The 21,313-nt window shown below is 50.9% G+C and overlaps 1 protein-coding gene and 1 pseudogene across 2 annotated transcripts in view; both read right to left on the reverse strand.

The window, feature by feature from the left end:
• LOC142772035 (uncharacterized) overlaps window positions 1-21,313 on the reverse strand; it is a 140,991-nt gene that overhangs the window by 77,849 nt on the left and 41,829 nt on the right. The window lies entirely within an intron of this gene.
• LOC142772118 (uncharacterized) lies at window positions 984-5,386 on the reverse strand (annotated as a pseudogene).

Consider the following 21,313-nt stretch of genomic DNA (forward strand, 5'->3'; position numbering starts at 1 on the left):
TGCTAAGCACTGGGAAAACACGCAACAGGTGCTCGATGGTTTATCTGCCCGGCACGCAGTGCACGCAGGGGACGATGCTCTGCCAAGCCGATGACGCCGGGCCGCAGGCCAGGGGCAGCCGATGCATAAGTGAACAAGCAGGAACCTTTACCTCCTGGTGAAACCCCGGTCAAAAAGCCGGGTTGGTGGTTCCATCCTTCTTACACGATCGTCAGGGTGGCATCATAGCAAGAGCCTCCGCAATTTGAGCCTCGAAAAGTCTGAGCCAGCCACGGTATGGCACACAGGAACGGCGGAGTGAGGCGAAGTGAAATGAACTTTATTTGGTCCCGGAAAACTGGTCAGACACCCCCTAAGAGGTTTCCGCCACAGTTGCTGGCCACACTACGCCGGGACTGGAAGACCGTGGCTCTCCGCCCGTTCGCAGGCCTCCTGGATTGCCGAGTATTGGACTGAGAGTGATGTGCCTCTTTAACCAGGGCGTCAGCCTGCTCGTTTCCCCGGATTCCCACATGATATGAGAACCAGTGCACAGAAACAACGACGCCACTGGCAAGGAAGGCATGCAGATTGGTGACCAGCACCTGCGTTGCGAAGCCTGCCCGTTCCAGTTTAAATGAGAGAGTGGCACGGCCGGACTATAGAAGACCGGCACGCGCGCTCTCTCTTACCGCCTGCGCTATGGTGGCTACCCTACCTGCGCTTCGCGTCTAGTTCCCACCTTTCGCCGCCGCATGGCACTGCGACCCAACCTCGCAAAACCTTGCTCAAACCGAAGAGGTTACGCCCAGCGAGTTTAACGTGGCAACTTCTTCTGGTCGGATAGCGCTCAAAGTCCGTCCTTTGGTTACTAGTCGTTTTTTTAGTAAGCATAAAATTCAAGTCCAATTTTATTGGAAGAAAAGTTTCCGATACTCGGCTCAGTAGGTTAGTTCATCGCAAACAACTATATTTTTATTTATGATTAACATGCGCGGGTTTTCTCATCAATGGAAAGGAGTGCCAGCGTGCCGCTCCTCTATTCCGGCGGTGGCGGAGGCTACCAACAACTACATCGCGGTCGCGCGACCGACGGCTAAGGGATTGGATTGGATAAACTTTATCTATGTCTGCAGTTGGGCCCTCGCACGTCCCCAAGAGGACCTACGCCGTCCTCGGTGTCGCCCTTACTCGGCGCAGGTCTCCGCTCGCCATTGCCGGCTCACTGGGTCCTTGCCTTTCGAGCGCCCCGAGGACCTGCTGGACGGCCCAAAGCTGTTCTTCCTGGTCGTGGCTCTTCGCGGCCGCATCAAGCTGTGACCGGATTGCTCTTGATCTTGCTGCCTCTGGGTGTTTTATGCAGTTCCACAAGATGTACGTGTGATCTCCCGTCTCCCTCCAGCAGACCTGCACTTGTCGGTCGGGTATGTCTCGGGGTACATGCGGTGCATCAGTGCCGGGCTCGGTAGTGATCCAGTCAGGAGCTGTCTCAGTAGCACCACCTCCGCTTGACCCAGCCGTGGGTGCGGGAATGGGAAGGTCCTGCGAGCGATGCAGTAAGCTTTCGTGATGTTGTAGTCCACCATGCGGTCCTTGGCTTTAAACCACGTTGGACGGTCTATCGCCGAGGCACGGTTGGTTAGCGCTCACGCCGCTGCGAGTACCATCTCGTTGTGGTTGTCATTGCGTTCCGATGCGTCACCCGTATGCGCCGGGAGCCACTTAAATTTTATTTTTTCTGTTTTGAAGTTCGGCCGCACGCAATATATGCTCTGCCTTTCTACAGGTTTGACCTTTTGCGAAGTTTCACACCGCCTGTCTAGAGTAACTCAGCATCCGTGTGGCAGGCCGTGTCGGCGATGGCCAAGGCGATGGCCACCTCCTCCACTTGTTCTGCTCTGGAATTTTTCACGCTCGCTGCCGTCCTTGTTGCGCTGGTCGACGTCTCGATGACCACTGCCAATGCGTTTTGTTGGTATTGCGCAGTGTTCACGTACTTCGCGTGCGCTTCGTTGGCGTGCAGGTCGATGATTGCCCTGGCCCTCGCCACCCTTCTTCCCTTGTAATCGAAGTTCATGCTCTTCAAAATGGGGTCGGTTCTAATCTGGCGTCGGACCTCTTCAGAGACGGGGAGCTTCATCTCTGCTTCGCTCAGGCATCCTATTCCCAGATCCTCCAGTATCCTCCTACTGGCCTTGGTTGTGGACAGCCGCTTTAGTTGAGCGGTTCGTTGCGCTTCGGCTATTTCCTCGAGCGTGTTGTGTATCCCTAGTTGTAAGAGGCGGGTCGTGCTCGCGGACTCGAACAGGCACAGCGCCGTATTTAACGCCATTCTGATGGCGTTGGTTTTGTTCCGTTCGTGTTGCAGCCGTATGTGGTAGGCTGCAATATACGCGACGTGACTGATGAAGGATTGTATGAGCGTGATCAGGCTCTTTTCTCTCATGCCTACCCTCCTGGACGCGACTCGTTTGAGCTTCGCCCCGAAAACGTACAAAAGAAAGCAGGCGCTGCATAGAATAAATCGGGCTATTTGCGCACTCTTGCAAGTCAAGGAGCGTTTACAAGCGGAACACCGAGTGCGAAGCAAGAAGTTGCCACTCTCTTATAGGGCCACTCACCAGGTTTGACAATTTTGAGCTGACAAGCGTAATGCGTAGACGAGGCGTTCATGATCACGTCTGCCAAGCTTTTTGAGCTGACAAGCGTAATGCGTAGACGAGGCGTTCATGATCACGTCTGCCAAGCTTTGCAACGCTACACACCGCGGAAATGGGTCAAATTTCAAGATGAAAGTTGCTCCCCCTCCCCTTTGCCGGCGCACGCGTAGATAATGAGGGCATGACGTAGGCGTAAGAATGGCCCTACATACACGGCGATGAAGTGACGTTGGTCCTCTACGTAGACGAGTCTGCTCTGACGTTGTCAACAGTACACTACGTGACACGACAAAAACTTTTTAACACAACATGCGTAGTTAATTTATTTGTTGCTTTAAGAGGTGAATAAAGCTTGAAATAAGTAATGAGACGCAATAAAAAATTGTGCGCGTTTTTCTTTCATTTTTTCCCATGAAATGCAACGAGATGCGGGGCTAATGTGGCAGCGTTGCGCATGAGTTCGTGTCCCCGCGGTCAGCACATTGAGCAGACGACCGCAGTGGAACGCTGCTACGCGTTCACGCACTCACTGTGCTCATGTACTTGACCACGTCCAAGCGAGCGTTTCCAAACCATCCCGCAGAAACAGGCAGAAGGCCACAAAATAACACTGGTCAACAAAGCAACGCTGCTCGCGTGCTCGGGGGCTGGGCTTGTTCGGCACATCACGCGCACGTCACCTCTTGGTCGGATGCCGGAGAGGGTGGGGAAGAGATTTGGCTTGCGAAGGCTACGCGGAGGAGCGGCAAGGGGTTTGAGTTCTCCTCCTCTCACCCTCGTTTCGCGCCGCTTCAAAAATCTGTTTTCTCCGCTCGTAATGAACCGATTCGAAAAATTTTTGTGGCAAAACATTTCTCATTGGACACCCAACAACTTCCACTGTCTAACTAAAATTCGGTATGAGGCCTGGTGAGTGGACCTTTCAGGGCGCTCTCTTCAGAGGAACTCGCGGGCAACTTTTCTCGACAATGAAGATAATGCTACAGAGGCGGAATTTCCGCACATGTGCTAATACGCGAACTATATACGCCGAACTTTCTCATGACTATACACTGTACTTTATAGACTTATGGCAACCTCAACAAATGGAGTCGGACGGAAACTGAAATGAAGATTACTGCGAGCGTACAATATAGACTTTATTCAAAACGTACGTGCGTACGTTGAAAAAACTGAACATGCCTATTTACAGCTGCGGCCATTTGTTGTGCAAATCCTGGTTTATCAAAAAAAAAGTAAAAAATTACAATAAGTGCTAACGCGATATTCGCTTAAAACACCATTTTATATAGGCGAGGAATACTCAAAGCTCACAATTCATCCCCCATAGAAAACTTTATGGTTTTGTTCGTCCAAGCAAAGCCCGTCCGGAACTTCAACAAATATGCTCAACGCCCATGTCGAAGGGAAATATAAGACGGCACTACCTACGGCATCGTTGATATCACGGTGGGACACACTCGTCATGGGCCAGTTATTCCCAACATACCAGAACCTTCTCAATACCATACGGTGTGCTTTATAGATTTATGGCAGCCTCGACCCCTGAACGGCGTTGCGTTTGTACTCCCTCGCCACACTGCTTTTATGATTACACAAAGAAGCTACTCCATACATCCACTCTGATGCTGCAGACAAAAAGATACAATGTGCCACGGTGCAATCGCAATTGGCTAAATAAACAGACGCCACGTCACTAGAACATTATCTTTTATAAAACCAAATCGCGCGAGGGTCATTCGATCTCGAGCGCAATGCAGATGGCCCCGCTGGAGACGAATCCTCCGGCGGCGAGCTCTTCGAGCTTGAGCTCGTTGGTTGGCGACCAGAAGTCCCAGCGCCCCGGATGTGGCACGGGCTCCGTGGGCCCATGAAGCAGGTTTGCGTGTCCCCATAAAGATGCGTGTCCCCATAAACCTTTATCATGTACGTGGACACAGCAATCTCTACGGTAATGATTTGGCAGACGCAGCCGCAACCTCAGCCTCAAAATATAGCCTAATTAGGTATTCTAAACTTTCAGTTAAAGCGATTAGAACAAAATTCTATAACCAAATGTACGCTTTTTGGAATAAAGTTTGGCAAAGAAATCATTCCGCTACCACTTTATTTAATTGGGTTCCAAATATAGACAAGATACCAGTGTACTTCCCACCATTTAAGTCTGTAAGACATATTTTAACTGGACATAGACGTTTTCCTTTTTACTTACACCTCTTTAATTTGGCATTACATTCATACTGTCCATGTGGTCAGTAATGTAATACAATTCTACATTATTTTAATGAATGTTGCATTACTGCACCACTCGTAGCCACGCTAACTAGACCAGGACATCCTTCGCTTATTACAACAGAATTTCCTGATCTATTAGCTGTACGAAAAAACAGAGCAGTGCTGATTAAAATGGAAAAAACAATCGATGAGTTGTTACCGGATTACATTAGACCACAATTACATCCGGACGGATCATGATCTCAATTTAAATTGAGAGTCCAGTCTAATAAAGTACAAGCCGCCAAGGGTGTGGCGACCGCAGTCTAGCTTCTTGGACGGGCTTGTAAGTTACCTCGAATAAGGAAAACTTTACTACAGGGCCTAAGCGTAGTGGCTGACTCTTTTCCCAGCGACTTGGGAAGCGGCTTATCAAAATATTAAGGAAACAAGAGCAAACACCATTATGAGTCTTAAAAAATACTAACAATAAAAAATAATTTCTACCAACCGTTTAGGGCGTGGCGGCCCATGTCCAGCGACTAGGACAGGCCCAACTCAATATTATTCTGTATAGAAACAGAAAATAAGTGGGCCAAAGAGCCGTGGCTGGCTCTATCCGTGCGACGGCAGAACGGTTGACGATAAAATGAATACTTTACATCACGCACTTTTTTATTAGGTAGATGCAATATAACGCACAACATACAAAGTGCTAAATGTAACACTTAACAGTGTTATTAAAAAAAAGACTCTGTGGTAACAAAAGCAGGCATTGAGGCCTCGCATACACATACACGCTCTCCAAGGATGGCAAGCCTTCATAGAGTAAACTACTGTGTTTACTAAAGCCATCCTTTCAGACTTCAAAAAAAAAAAAACTACTCTCATACTTGAGATCTGAACCGTAGAAAAAAAAATGTCTTATCGAAATTATAAAAAAAACGAAACCTTACAGTATTCTATCTCGTAACATCTCATCATAACAAATACATAGAATGGATAATTGAACATATTAGAAAAAAAGGCAGTGGATCGACGGTGGTTCAGATGTACACAGTCATTATCATAATGGAATTTCGCCTCTTTCTTTTTTCTCTTTCCTTTATTTTGCTCAATTAAATATGTAATAAATTTGTTTAACTTTTTACCCTTTTCTTCCTTTTTTTCATATTTTCAGTTTTCCTTTTTCATCTACGACTAAATTTTTTAATGACATTATGTGGTGAAAATCATACTGGTTTCAGCAAATAAAAGAATTTGACGCCGCTGAGCGGATGACCTGACGGGCCGAATGTGCGGCTAGCTCGTGCTTTTACAGCATGTGATCTGGAATATATTTTTATGTTCCAGATTTATGCTACCTGTGCCCAACGATTATTATTCAGTTTTACAGATACCGGAGTACTTCAACTACAAGTAAAAAATCAAAGCAAAGAACATCGAGTCACAACCGACAAGGCACATCTTCTCCTGGGTACATTTCTACAGCCTCATCACAAGTTTTCCTTTTCTCAGATTTCTTTCAATAAATGGCCTACGCAAGACCATTCTGTGCTCGCTGAGCCAACGCCTACGGACACATATCTGTTACCGTTTACCGTGCCCAACCATTATTTTTCCAATTGGTGTTTTTCAAACAAACTTTTGCGCTTTGGGTATTTTATACTACTTGCGATGATGTTTATTAGAACAGAGGAGTCGCAACGAGGTCGCGACGGAAAATGGGCGAACAGCAAGTCTGGCAAAGGCGGCACAGGTTCTCGCGCAATCTGAGCACGGACTTTTCGTCGTCTTCCGAAGGCGCATACGCGTTGGTGCGTATGCTCCACTACAATACCCCCGGGGTGAAGGGTAGCCATCCTGGCGACTCAGGGAGTAGGCACAATGAGGGGGTCGTAGTAGGGCTTGAGACGGTCGACGTGTACGGTCTCGCGTCCTCGACGGCGCAAATCTGGTGATTGTGTTAATGGCTCGATGACGTAATTCACCGGGGAGGTCGCGTCAATGACACGGTAGGGACCATGGTACCGGGCCAGAAGTTTAGAAGACAGGCCAGGAACGTGCGGGGGCACCCAAAGCCACACAAGGGAGCCAGCACGAAATGTAGGAGCTATGCGGTGAGCGTCGTCGTGTCGAGTCTTTTGTAGGCCTTGAGCCTCACTTGTCAGAGACCGAGCCAACTGACGGCAGTCTTCAGCGTATCTGGCGACTTCCGAAAGCGGGGAGCACTCAGATGCATCAGGGCGATACGGTAGTATAGTGTCGAGTGGGTGGGAAGGTTCGCGGCCGTACAATAGAAAGAACGGGGAAAAACCGGTAGTCGCTTGCGTCGCGGTGTTATAAGCGAAGGTAACAAAGGGCAATACAGCGTCCCAGTTAGTGTGGTCGGAGGAGGTGTACATCCTCAGCATGTCGCCAAGTGTGCGGTTGAACCGCTCAGTAAGACCATTTGTCTGTGGATGGTATGCGGTAGATTTCCGGTGGATAATGTTGCATTCAGCGAGGATAGCTTGGATGACCTCCGACAGGAACACTCGACCCCTATCACTGAGTAATTCCTGCGGAGCACCATGGCGTAGAATGAAGCTGCGGAGAATGAAGAGTGCAACTTCGTGGGCGGTCGCTGCCGGTAGAGCTGCAGTCTCAGCGTAGCGTGTCAGATGATCGACTCCGACAATAATCCACCGGTTTCCAGAGATGCTATATGGGAGGGGACCATAGAGGTCTATACCCACGCGGTCGAATGGGCGAGCCGGGCACGGGAGCGGCTGTAACATGCCTGTAAGGTGGCGCGGAGGTGTCTTGTTCTGTTGGCAAGTGGTGCAAGACTGAACGTATTTCTGCACAAAGCGATACATTCCTCGCCAGTAATAGCGTTAGCGCAGCCTTTCGTAGGTTTTCAGGACACCTGCGTGAGCACTTTGGGGATCTGCATGGAAATTCATGCAGATATCAGAGCGCATATGAGTTGGGACAGCAAGGAGCCACTTCCGACCACCAGGCATGTAGTTACGGCGGTACAGAATGTTGTCTCGTAAGGAAAAGTGGGCTGCTTGCCGGCGTAGCGCTCTCGTGGAAGGGACAGCAGATGGATCGGTAAGGTAGTCGACTAACAAGGCAAGGTGTGGGTCTTTACGCTGCTCCGAAAGCATGTCAGTCGTGTCGAGTGGTGACAAGGTGGTAAAAGGGGGAGACAGAGAAGCCACATCTGGTGTTAATGGCGATCGCGAAAGTGCATCGGCATCCGCATGCTTGCGACCGGAACGATATACGACACGGATGTCGTATTCTTGCAATCGAAGAGCCCAACGCCCCAGGCGTCCGGATGGGTCTTTCAAGGTGGACAGCCAACATAGAGCGTGGTGGTCTGTGACCACGTCGAAAGGACGGCCGTAAAGGTACGGGCGAAACTTCGTCAACGCCCAGATTATGGCCAAACACTCCTTCTCTGTCACGGAGTAATTCAATTCTGCCTTCTTGAGAGCGCGACTTGCATAGGCGACTACGTATTCAGCTTGGGTGCCTTTCCGTTGTGCCAAAACTGCACCAAGACCGATGCCACTTGCATCGGTGTGAATTTCTGTGGCCGCAGCAGGGTCGAAGTGACGAAGAATAGGTGGTGAGGTCAGCAGGCGGCGCAGCTGGCGAAATGCGTCGTCACATGCAGGTGACCACGCAGATATGCCTTTGCTGTTGGAAAGCAGACTCGTGAGAGGTGCGATGATGGACGCGAAGTTGCGCACGAAGCGACGAAAGTAGGAGCAGAGACCGATGAAACTTCTTAGTGCTTTCAGTGATGTGGGCAACGGAAAGTCAGCGACAGCTCGAAGCTTATCGGGATCCGGAAGAACACCGTCTCTGGTTATGACATGTCCCAAGATGGTTAGTTTTCGTGCTGCGAAGTGGCACTTCTTGCAGTTAAGTTGTAGGCCTGCAGAGGTTAGACACGTCAGAATCTCGTGAAGGCGAGCAAGATGTGTCGGGAAATCAGATGAAAAGACTACGATGTCGTCCAGGTAACATAAGCAGGTTTTCCACTTGTGGGCACGCAAGATGGTGTCCATCATGCGCTCAAATGTGGCAGGCGCGTTGCAGAGCCCAAATGGCATGACTTTGAACTCATATAGGCCATCCGGCGTTACAAAGGCTGTTTTAGGGCGATCACATTCAGCCATTGGCACCTGCCAATACGCAGAACGCAGATCCAAGGATGTGAAGTACTCGGCGCCTTGTAAACAGTCAAGAGCATCGTCTATTCGTGGTAGCGGGTAGACATCTTTTTTCGTAATATTGTTTAAGCGGCGATAGTCCACGCAAAATCGTACGGTGCCATCTTTTTTCTTGACCAGAACCACAGGTGATGACCAAGCGCTTTGAGAAGGCTGTATGACTCCACGTTTAAGCATGTCATCTACTTGCTCCGTAATGACGCGGCGCTCTTCGGCGGAAACGCGGTAAGGGCGCTGTCGCAGAGGCGAATGTGAGCCGGTGTCAATAGTATGAGCGATAGTGGTGGTGCGGCCCAAAGCAGGTTCTTGAAAGTCGAAAAAAGAACGAAACTTGTTAAGGAGAGCAACAAGTTGGCGGCGATGCGAGTGGGGAAGGTCTGCGTCAATAGCATTGTCGAATGCTGACGAACTTGATGGCTCAGACGCATGAGTGATTGCAGCAATGTGACATGGCGTTTCGTCGGGAAGAATAATATCATCGATATGGTCGACAGGTTGCACATATCCTAACGTTTCACCACGAAGTAAGCCAATGGGGTAGTTGCAGTGGTTGGTGACCAGCATTACGGCTAAACCAGACGCAATTGTAAGAACAGCAAATGGGAGAACGATGCCCTTGCGTTCAGTAAAAACTGGAGATGGCATAAACACCACCGTGCGTCAGGTTGCGCCAGACATGAAAGGCTAATAGGGACCGAAGCTTCAGGAGGCAAGGTGATGTCGTCATCAGCGATGACTTTGCAGAGCAGAGGAGAGCGGTCGGGTGGTGGAAATTCACATGTTGGCACAAGGGACACTTCGGCACGGGAACAATCGATGATAGCTTCAGGACGTGATAAGAAATCCCAACCCAGGATAAGGTCATGAGAGCAAGATGGTAGAACAAAAAACTGTACGACGTACAAAACGTCTCGGATGATGACGCGCGCCGTACACACAGCCGAGGGATGAATGCGTTGCGCGCTAGCCGTGGACAGCACCAAGCCACTGAGAGATGTGGTCACTTTCTTCAGTTTCCTACAAAAGTTTGCGTTCATCACAGAAACGGCGGCCCCGGTATCAATTAACGCTAATGTGGCGACTCCCTCAACATCGACATCAACAACATTTTGCGGCGAAAATGGAGGCCTTGGGAATTGCGCACAAGTTGCAGTTCTTGCCTCCGGAACTGCACTGATTAGTTTCCCTCCTCAAGAGGTGGTCGACGACGCATAGGCGATGGCGATCGGCGACGAGGTGATGGGAAACGAGCAGTCGATGGGTGGCGATCCGAGTCGGAGTGCCTCTGTTCATATGCAGACGTGGTGGTCTGCTGCGGTGCGTAGGTAGGAGCTCCGAAGTATGCGTGCGCAGGCGTGGGACGGCGGCGGCAGAAGCGTGCAATGTGGCCAGCGATGCCACACGCGAAGCAGATGGGACGATTGTCTCGGGTGCGCCACTCATTAGATGAACGGAAAAAGCGAGGTGGGGGCCGGTAGACTGGAGGCGAGGCCGGAGGAGGTGGAGCCGATAAGCCGACTGGATGCGGTGGGGGCCGCGCGACCACAGCTGCGTAGCTGAGAGGTGAAGGCGGAGGTGAAGGCGGCGCAGTTGGTGCGTAGCCAGCAGTTGAGAGATCAGATGGCACCGAAGTGCACGGGTAAGAGGCCGGAACTGTAGGGAGTGCATTGCAAATTTCAGTGCGTATGGCCTGCTGCATATTCGAAGGGAGGCTTGTCGTGGGCGCGTCACTATGCGGCAGCAGGGAAAGCTGTCGGGCGACTTCCTCCCTGATGAAGTCTTTAATCTGGTTCGACAGAGTTCCTTGGTGAACGTTGCCATTGGCGAGTGCGACGGCCGAGATCGAATCTGGTGATGGGACACTCTGTCGGGCGATGGAACGCTGACGACGCAATTCATCGAAGCTCAGGCACAGGCTTACGAGGACTGCCACTGTTGTCGGGCTCTTCGCCAGCAACATCGGGAATGCGCCGTCCTCGATGCCTTTGAGAATATGTCGAATTTTCTCTTCTTCAGGCATGGATGAGTTAACACGCCTGCAGAGGTCGAGCACATCCTCAATATAGCTAGTAAAGGTCTCACCAGGTTGCTGGGCTCGGTGGCGCAGACGCTGGTCAGCGCGGAGCTTGCGGACCTCTGGTCGGCCGAACGCTTCGGTCACGAGAGTCTTGAAGGTGGACCAGCTGGCGATGGCGGTTTCGCGGTTGGTGAACCATAGCTTGGCGACGTCAGCCAAGTAAAAGATGACATAGGCAAGCTTAGAGTCGTTGTCCCATTTGTTGCTGGCACTCACGCGTTCGTACAAGGAGAGCCAGTCTTCGACGTCTTGCTCACCACTGCCGCTGAAGATTGGTGGGTCCCGCTGACGGGTAGCACCGGGGCAGGTCGACGGGGCAGCCGATGGTGCTGGCTGTGCTGGGATGGGCTGGTTGGCGACTGCGTCAGTCATGTTGTACGGTAGTCTTTCGGCCAACTTGCGAGAGCGGAGCTCCAGGTCTGCTTAGGGATCTCAGCAGCCTCCACCAAATGCGATGATGTTTATTAGAACAGAGGAGTCGCAACGAGGTCGCGACGGGAAATGGGCGAACAGCAAGTCTGGCAAAGGCGGCACAGGTTCTCGCGCAATCTGAGCACGGACTTTTCGTCGTCTTCCGAAGGCGCATACGCGTTGGTGCGTATGCTCCACTACATACTTTTCATTTATTTTAATTGGTTTTATGCCTGCTATTGCTGCCCGTAGGAGCAGGCTAGTCACCACTTTAATTTTAAGTTACTTTCCTGTCAGGGTGACGGAGAGTTTGAGGTGGGGCTCCGTGGGCAGGGGGGGGGCGATTCCGGGTTTAGGCAGAGCGGCAGCCGCCTGTTCTGCGCCTGGTACCACCGGTGCACCAGCACCAGACTGACCGTGTTGGCCAGCGCCCACTCGGCCACCTGGCGCAACGTGCCACCGCACAGGCACAGCGTGAAGCAAAACAGCACGCTGCCGTCGGTGTCGCGCCTCAACCGGGCGTGCACCCGAAACGTGCAGTCGGCCAGCTGAGACCTGTCACTGCGCAGCACCACCTCCTCGCCGCACACGATCCGCGCCTCAGCTTCCCAGACGCCCGTGATGTAGCAGCAGGCGAAGCCCGGAGACGATGCAGCGACCGCGCGGGTTGCGCCTTTGGACCTCTTGGAGTCGTGCTTGCGCGAGCGGCGGTGGGACGACGCGAAGACAGACGACCCCGACTTCTTGCCGCTGGAACCTGAGGAAGACGACTTGGCTCCCTCTGCTGCCGACGTAGCTATTGCATCTGTCGAGGCAACGGTATCAGTCGCCCTAGTGAGCAACGAGTCTACCCCGTCCAGCAGTTGTCTCTCAGAGGGCGCCTTGTCGTCCTCGGGAACTCCTTCGGCGCTTTTCGACGCTTTCGCGCTCATCCACTGCGGTAGGTCGGATTTTGGCAACGAAAAGGTTTCGGGACCCGTCTTTATGAGAGAGGTCTCTTCCGAGGGCACCCGACTCGTACTGCAGGACGCCGATCGAATGGAGCCTCCGTGGCTCTCGTGAAGCAGAGCCCTGATGGCGGCGACTATCTTGGGGTTGCCTTCAGCCGTCGCCGATGTTGCCGCTGAACTGGCTTTGTGCAATCGGACGGAAAATCCTCTCGGACTCTTGGCCTTGTCCAAACCCTTCACCGACCGAGGTGCCTTGTGGACTGACTTGCGAAACCTGCGAAAATCATCCTCGTCAGACGCCACGCTGGAAGTGTCCGACCAGACCGGCGATTCGACTTTACGGTGCGCACCCGCGAAGCCGTGGAGATAGTGGCTCAGCGCAGCCTTCTGAAGGACAGCAGTGCCGAAGCGCGGGCACTGCACTTGGATAAAGTCGCATAGACCAGCCACGTGCTCCTTGAGCTCCGGCAGAAAGGCCACAAGCGTGCAGCCGCTGGACGAGTTCGGGCAGAGAGCCCGCAGTTGATAGATGCCCCCGCGGACAGAGTCCAGCGTCTCCACCGCGTCGTCAGCGAACGGGATTTGGTCCAGGGAACAACGGTGTTCTCGCTGGACGAGCGAGTCGAAGCATGGCTGGCAAAAGACGTGACAACAGGGAGTGAGCCGCTTGGGAAACGCCAGCATGACTCCGCACAGGGTGCAGCAGAACACTTTCGGCACCGTGTCGACGAAATCCTGCGGCCGCCAGTCCAGGAGTTGGCCGACGCCGGCCAGCAGTCGCTTGCAGGCTGTACGGCCGCTCATGACGCGGTCTGAATGCACGCTGATTTACGGATGACACGACAAAGACGTCTGATGCTCAGGATTTCAGAGCAGCCCTCCTATAACAGAAGATCCGGCTGCACCGTTATGCAGCAATTATGGCGGCGACACGAAAAAATCACGCACGTTCTATGCCACCTCGTGCGAAACCATTTCGTTGTCTTCGTTCCGGCCACCCACGTGCAAAAGTGCTGTACTACGATAGCTTTGTTTGTTTGTTTGTTTGTTTGTTTGTTTGTTGCCCTAGCTAAATGGCACATACCCAGTTTGAGGATTGGCCAAGAATGCAACGTTGTGACTGGCTGTGTTCCAATACTCACCGTAGAAGGCTAAATAGACAGCTAAGGCGGCCGCATCTTAAGTCCCATTCTAATTTTCACGTAGCTGGCAAAATAGACAGCTCCGAGAAGACCGCATCGTAGACAAATACGATGCAGGGTACTTTGCTGTCTAAACAAGATGGCGGCTCAGCAAAACGCTCAGATAGATCAAATCTCGCCAGGATAGCCATCTGCACACAAACAGACGCTTTCCCGGACGCTCTATGTGAGTAACGCTTATTTGTTTTTTATTTCGACACGAAGTAAGCCAGAAATTACAACTGTTACGTTTGTGTATTTTAGCTTTTTCTTCTCGACGCGAGGTGGCGCATCGTCGCGTGAAAGCCGTCTAAATGTGTTCCGTTTCTCGGACAGCATGGGCTCGATGCTGTCTTCTAAGCAGTCTTCGTAGACTGTCTACGTGATGTCTAAGAGTTGGAACACGGCGACTGTTAAATGTTATTGTAGAGACTTGCTCACGGAGAAGAAGAGGAATGCGGCGCAGCTTGGCACGCACAGCGCACACACCTGGTCGACGCATTACTTTATGTACAAAACCACGCACACAACCCAGTTCACGGGTGAACAGGTGGTGGAATTCAGAAGGCGCGTTGGCCGGAAGATCATCGTGGACGTCGACTTGAGCACTCGTCATAGACGCTCCGACGGTGTTGATGAACAAAGCCCTGATGGCATCACGTCCCAAAAGCGAGCTGCCATTGGCAGTTACATAAAATGTAATGGAAGCAGTGCGACTGCGATAGGAGACCTGAGCTGTAAAATGACCTAAATTATCAATCGTTTCCTTGGAATATGTTTGTAGAACGACGTGTGAAGGCAAAAGCCGAATGTTGGAAAAATGACTATGAAAGTCAGCGGCACTTATTAAAGAGACTGAGGCACCAGTGTACACGAGAAATGACAAGGGCACATGGCCCACTGAAGCTACGATGCTGGGCTCGGACGTAGTGTGGAGGCCATCCACATTTAAAACAGTGACCGTATTGGTTTGTGCAGTGCTCGGAGGAGCGGACGAAGAAACTGGTTCAGATTTGCTGGACGGGAATTGTATACGGACTGAAAATGTCCGATTTTCCCGCACGCAAGACAAGAGCGGTTTCTTGCGCGACACTGCGCGAAATTGGCTCAATGCTGAGCCGATCCGCAACGAAAGCAATGCGCGGTTGCGCTTGGAGAAGAAAATTGCGAACGCGAGTTAGGAGCTCGGTGCTGTTCCTGAAAACCAGAATTTGGCGGAATGGGGTCGCCATATTGCCGGCTTCCTCGCCCCCGCGACGCAGAGAGGCCGCCATGTTGGCCGCCACGGAAGGACTGTGCAGGCGGGCGTTCATGTTGGCCGCCGCGCCGAGACGAAGATGAAAGGCCACCATGTTGACGCGTCCCGTAAAACAAAGAGCCGCCGCCTTGGCCCCTTGCAGCAGAAAGTTGCTGCATTGAATGCGGAGCGAATTGCTCCAACTGGGAGCGAATAAGCTCGTGCTCTCGCGCAATCGAGAGGGCTTCGGATAATGAAATCGAGGAGCCTTTTTGAAGCATGCGGCAGCGGACGTTTTGCGAGGCTACCTCGGTGAAAAGCTGATGGCGGATCATATCGTCCTCGAGCGCGCCGAAGCCGCACGACGCGGCGAGCGTTCGAAGAGAAGTAATGAACTCGGCGACTGGCTCACCAGGCAATTGTCGCCTTTCTTGGAATTTTACGCGTGCGAGATAATCGCATGAGACATCTTTAAAATGCTCATCGAAAAGAGCAACAGCATTCTTGAAGGCGTCGCGCGACGCTGGCGTCAGCGACGCGTTGGTGGATTCCAAAGTGTAGAAGAGCTTTAACCCGGCAGGGCCCAACGCGTTGAGCAGCAGGGCCTTGCGACGCTCGGGCTTGCGGCGTCCTCCCCGGCCGCGTCTGCGTAGGCCTGAAACACCAATTTCCAGTCCGCCAACGGAAGTGGCGGGTCTCCGGGCGAATAAAGAAATAGGGGAGATAGAATAGGAGACGCCATTTCAAGCAAGAAGAATGGAGAGGGGCAGACGAGAAGAAAATGACGCCCGTACACTGTTTGAAGAAGACGACAAAGGCGGCGTAGCTGAATGAAGAAGGAATGAAGCGATGCAGCACGCAGTAGCCACCTCGCTGGGAACAAAGAGCGTCTAGAGTTAGCAGGGTAGGTCCATTAGTAGCAAGAAAAAGACGAACACGGAGAACGAAATGGTTTCTTACACGTCCTCGTCGCCATTGCAGTATTGGGGGCTGGCTGGTCGCGACGAAGCAGAAGAAGAAGACGGCCGACGGAGACGTACGCGGTCGGCGGGGACACCGTCCACCCCAAACACGCGGGTTGGCGCTAAGCGCCGAAGAGAAGAACAACAACCGCACTCCACGGTTACCCAACACACACTGTTTTTATTTTACAGTCGCCATGAAATCCTAGATGCCAGAGCGGCGCCCCCTGGCATCCTCACATGTCATTCCGAAACCGAAACCGAAAACCCAGAACACAACACTGGGTGTACTCGTTGCTTGCTAAGGTGACCGGGATCCTCGCCTCGGAGGACGATGCAGCGGTGGCGGTGGCAGCCGAGGGGGCAGAGACATCTAATCCGTCATCCTCTGGCTCCGGATCTAGCAGCAATAAGCCGGCGTCTTCCTTCTTATCACCTCGCCACCACTCGCGCAAGCGTGATTCCAAGAGGTCCAGAGGCGCGGTCCGCGTGTTCACTGCCTCGTCTCCGGGCTTCGCCTGCTGCTACATTTCGGGCGTTTTGGGCGCCGAGTCGCGGATCGCGTGCGGAGAGGAGCTGGTGCTGCGCAGCGACAGCTCTCAGGTGGCCGACTGCACGTTTCGGGTGCACGCGAGGCTGAGGCGCGACGCCGATGGCAGCGCCCTGGTTTTCTTCACGCTGTGCCTGTGCGGCGGCACGTGGCACCAGGTGGCCGAATGGGCGCTGGCCAACAAGGTCAGCCTGCCGCTGGTACACCCGTGGAACCAGGCGCAGAACAGGCGGCTGCCGCTCTACCTGAACCCGGAATCGGTCCCCCTGCCCACGGAGCCCGTGCCGCACCCGCAACGCTGGGACTTCTGGTCGCCCACCAGCGAGCTCAAGCTGAAGGAGCTCGCCGCCGGAGGGTTCGACTGAAGCGGGGCCATCTGCATCGCACTGGAGATCGAGTGACATTCGCTCTATATCTTTTTTAAAATAAATATTAAGCGCCTAATAGAAGTGGCTTGCATGTGTTTAGTAGATTGTGAAGGCACCGTAACACGAAGTAGTTATCTGTTTGTTCAGCACTCGTGCTGTGTTGGGGCTGGCTGGTCCCGACAAAGCAGAAGAAGAAGACGGCCGATGGAGACGTACGCGGCCGGCGGGGACGCCGACCAGCCCGAACACGCAGGTTGGCGCGAAGCGCCGAAGAGAAGAACAACAACCGCACTCCACGGTTACCCAACGCACACTGGTTTTATTTTACAGTCGCCTTGAAATCCTCGATGCCAAAGCGGCGCCCCCTGGCATCCTCACATGCCATTCCGAAACCGAAACCGAAAACCCAGAACACAACAATCATCCCCTTCTCGAAAGAAGTTCACCTATACACTGTTTTTATTTATACATGATCGATACAAGGTATGTACGTTGGAACACATGAAACTCAGAGCACAGCACACCGAACTCACACACTATGAGTCCTGAAAATGCACTGAAAAAGTGTACAACAGAAACCTGAAAATGCACTGAAAAAAAATGTACACAACTCAGTACAATATTGATTTGAATGCATTGGACCTTGCATTAGACCTTGAATGCTTTGGATTTAAATGCATTGGATGCCAGAGCGGCGCCCCCTGGCATTCTCACATGTCATTCCAAAACCGAAACCGACCACCCAGAACACAACAATACGAGCTGGTGTACCTGCAGATTCTGCGGGCTTGTATCAGGACCGTGTAGTGATGCGTCACAAAGGCAGCATCATGCAGTGATCGAGGCCGCTGAAAATTGTCCAAGTACATCACACCTGTCTACAAAAATGTGGTGGTTTTGTGGGAATAACTGGAAAATGTAAGACGTGTGCCGCTGTACCATACACGTCTCAAAACTAAATAGTAATAAAAATTCACTTTCATTCGAACAAAACCTGGTCGTGCCGTTTTACCTTTCCCCTTCAACGTGCACACTGCGCATATTTGACCAATCTTTTATAAGCTTTGTTTGTGCAGACGGGCTCGACTTCAATTGGAGTTGCGTCGGTTGTGACGCGATATTATCTAAATGGCTTTTCGCATTTCACTTGCGAACTGCCTTATAAGATATCGCAGCACCGCAGTCAGTTTTCGCCATTTCCCGGGGGAACCATACCGTCTTGCCACGGATTTCGACATCGAAGACATGAACGCGTTTTCGTTCGCCTCCATCCGTGACAGTAATGTTTAAAGTTTTTAAGCTCCATGTAGTAGAGCGCATACGTTTTCGAGAGGACAGTGTTCGTGCGAAGATTTCTTGCGTTGAATTTCCTATAGAGACGTCCTGTCCTATTGGACAAATTGTTTGAAGTTGTCAGTGGAAAACAAGAGCTCGAATTAGCCAAAAGGTAGCCGGCAAAAGCCATACCTTTGAACCAAACTGTAACCAACAAAAGCCACATCTTTTCGAGATCAATAAAGCTTTGGTTTGGAATCAAAGGGTAGAATGTTAACTATAATAGTGTGGCCAAAGGAGTCCTGGACCGATTTTTAAAGGTAATCATGAAATAATTTCACCGCAGGTGTTTATTGCCTCACGAATATATCAATGGTGCTAGATTGGTTGTTGCGTCTGTAGATTATTTATTGAAGCACAGGAAACGGGAACTTGTTAACAAGAGTAGCTCAAGTATTGGAATCGCTACTTGCCAGCGTTCGCGCTCGTGATGATGATGATGATGACTTCATATGAATGGCACTCACCCACAAAGGGGGAGAACAAGAACAGGGTGGCAGGATACTTAAGAAACAGCGCCAGTGCGGTCGCACGCGCACTTCGTTGTTGTCGTCTTCAAAGGCGACATGTCATCCCTTCTTCCCGTAGGCGAAGTCTCCATAGCGTTAGGCACAAGGTGGCCAGCATCGCTACATTTAGCGAGCGCGTTCAGGTTTGAAGTAAGTTTTAATGCTTTCTTCGCTGCAGACCTACGTAACAGTGCGTTTTTTAAACATTACGTAACGAATAATAACAAAAAAACATCTGGATATGAAATTAGGATACTACTGCGAAAATCAAATAGAGCCGGCTGAGCCGCTCGTGGCAACTATCACAAACTTGTCATTGCCGTCTGACACTGCCACAGCTCCACCTCCGTACGTCCTATTCCCTGGGAGTGAGGGGGGAGAGAAGGGGATTTACGTCGATGGAGTTTAGCAGAGTTTGGTAGTAGCCGTGTGACAGGGATATATGTCTCACCTGGGCGGGATAAGGCAGGACTGTTGAGAAGACTTGCATGAGGAGATGCCGCAGGTGTGCAGAGCGCTAATATTTGCCTCTCAGTTCTGGAATATTCCTATTCGCTAGAAATGTTCTTGAATGCCGCGAAAGAAAATAAAAACAACGTGTGCGCAAAAAACAAGTCCGCGATATCCTTTCCCTGGGGAAGTGGGGAGTGGCTTAACTCTGTGCTTCTGCTGACAGGGAACGCTCTAGCCCTTCTGCCCCTACTTTTACAGCCTATTGGGCGGCAGTAATTAGGTGTCTTCTTCCTCAAATCACATATTCATTTCCGCCTTCGGAGCCCTTGCCTTTTACCAAGGCAGGTCCGATGTAAAGCAAATGTATGCTGCGAGTCTCCGTGCTTTTCTGCTTCGCCGCGGTGGTCTAGTGGCTAAGGTACTCTGCTGCTGACCCGCAGGTCGCGGGATCGAATCCCGGCTGCGGCGGCTGCATTTTCGATGGCGGCGAAAATGTTGTAGGCCCGTGCGGTAAACACCTGCGGTAAAATTTTAGAAATCTCTGTGCTGTTAACAATCGGAATCGAAGGAGAAACGTAGGCAGACACGCTTCCTGATAAATAACATTAACTGCTGCAAACCCAAGGAGCCCCAGACACAAGCACTGAGCTTCCCGCTCCAAAACAACCAACGGCTTTGTTTTGTACGCTGGTCCTCTTGAAAACATGACACATCCGAATTCTAATGCTGGGCGCATATGATATCTATATAACATTAACATGGTGTATCTATGTACGCCAAATTGGCGATTACTCCTTCTTCGCAGTAAACCCATTGAACCTTAGTTGCGATGTATTCTATATTTTGACTTCCGTTAAGTTTTTCATTGTACAATACACCCGAATATTTAAGGGAGTCTACTTGTGGAATTGATTCCTGATTATATGCAGTGGCGAATGAAATGGAAGCGGCTATGGAAAACGCCAAAAGAGCACCTTTATTTACATTTAAATCCATTTAAATTGACTGCAGCCATCTTTCTAGCATGTTCAAGTATATTTGTAATTTTCGCTGTAGAGCATAAATATCATTGTCAGCAGAAAAGAAGGCTATATCGTCAGCATACACATAGTCATAGATATCCTGGCAGGTCGGTATGGATCTCATTGGTATAAGAAATAGAAGACGTGATAGAACTGCACCTTGGGGAACTCCGCAACTCTGTTTGTATCTAGATGACGAGCATCCATCCTTGACACAATAAAGTTCCCATGAGATCAAGAATTCTCCTAAGCACGCCATCATATACTGTGTGAACTTTAAAGTCATCAGTGTGTTCAGCAACATCGAATGTTCAACGCTACCATAGGCTTTTGCAACGTCAAAATGCACTAGCACCGCGTACTTCTTTTTTTAGCAAGCTGTATTCGGCTCTCTAAGTCTGCATGGGCACACCAGATTGAACAATGTGATCTAAAGCCAATTTATTGAGGTTACAGTACTGGCTTGTCTTCTATCCAACTAGTGATCCTGCCGTGCTGAACCCTCTTTACGAGTTTGAGCATGTTAGAAGGCAAGGATATAGCTCTTATATTTTCTATGTTAAAATTTGAATCCTGTTTCTTAGGTATGGGAATTACCTTCACTATTTTTCAACCATAAGGAATCCATACATGCTTTAGAGAATAATTTATAACATTAACAATTTAACAGGGAGCTATTTTAAATAATATCTGGATCACAGGCACTGTAATTCTATCCGGACCCGAAGCTGAAAGAATAACTGCCTTATCACGCAGGATAGTTCCGACATTACAACTTGCTCAAGATCAGACTGATTTGTACGATTCTGCCACATGATAGGTACAGTTGATGTAAATCTACTCTCTAAGCCTTTATCGATTAAATCTAAAGCTTTAGTCATTTGCGCTGACGATACAAGTTCATAGTTCGAATCTACTCATGATGGCAGGATCTTCCTCCTTTTCATGAATCGAAACAGTACAGTTCATTTTATTACACTGATGTATTCGTTCTCTCTTAGGGGCGAATCTCGTCAAGGTCGAGGCTAGGCCGTTGGTGGCGTCCGCCACAGCCGTGATGACGATGATCATCACGGACAACGACTGACTTGTGTCAGTGTATGACGTCTCTATACGCTCCACGATGCATTTCGTATCACTGGAAACAACGAACAACCACCAGCGGAACGTGCA

The sequence above is a fragment of the Rhipicephalus microplus genome, chromosome 9 (assembly GCF_043290135.1).
Source record: "Rhipicephalus microplus isolate Deutch F79 chromosome 9, USDA_Rmic, whole genome shotgun sequence".
Taxonomy (NCBI): Eukaryota; Metazoa; Arthropoda; class Arachnida; order Ixodida; family Ixodidae; genus Rhipicephalus; species Rhipicephalus microplus.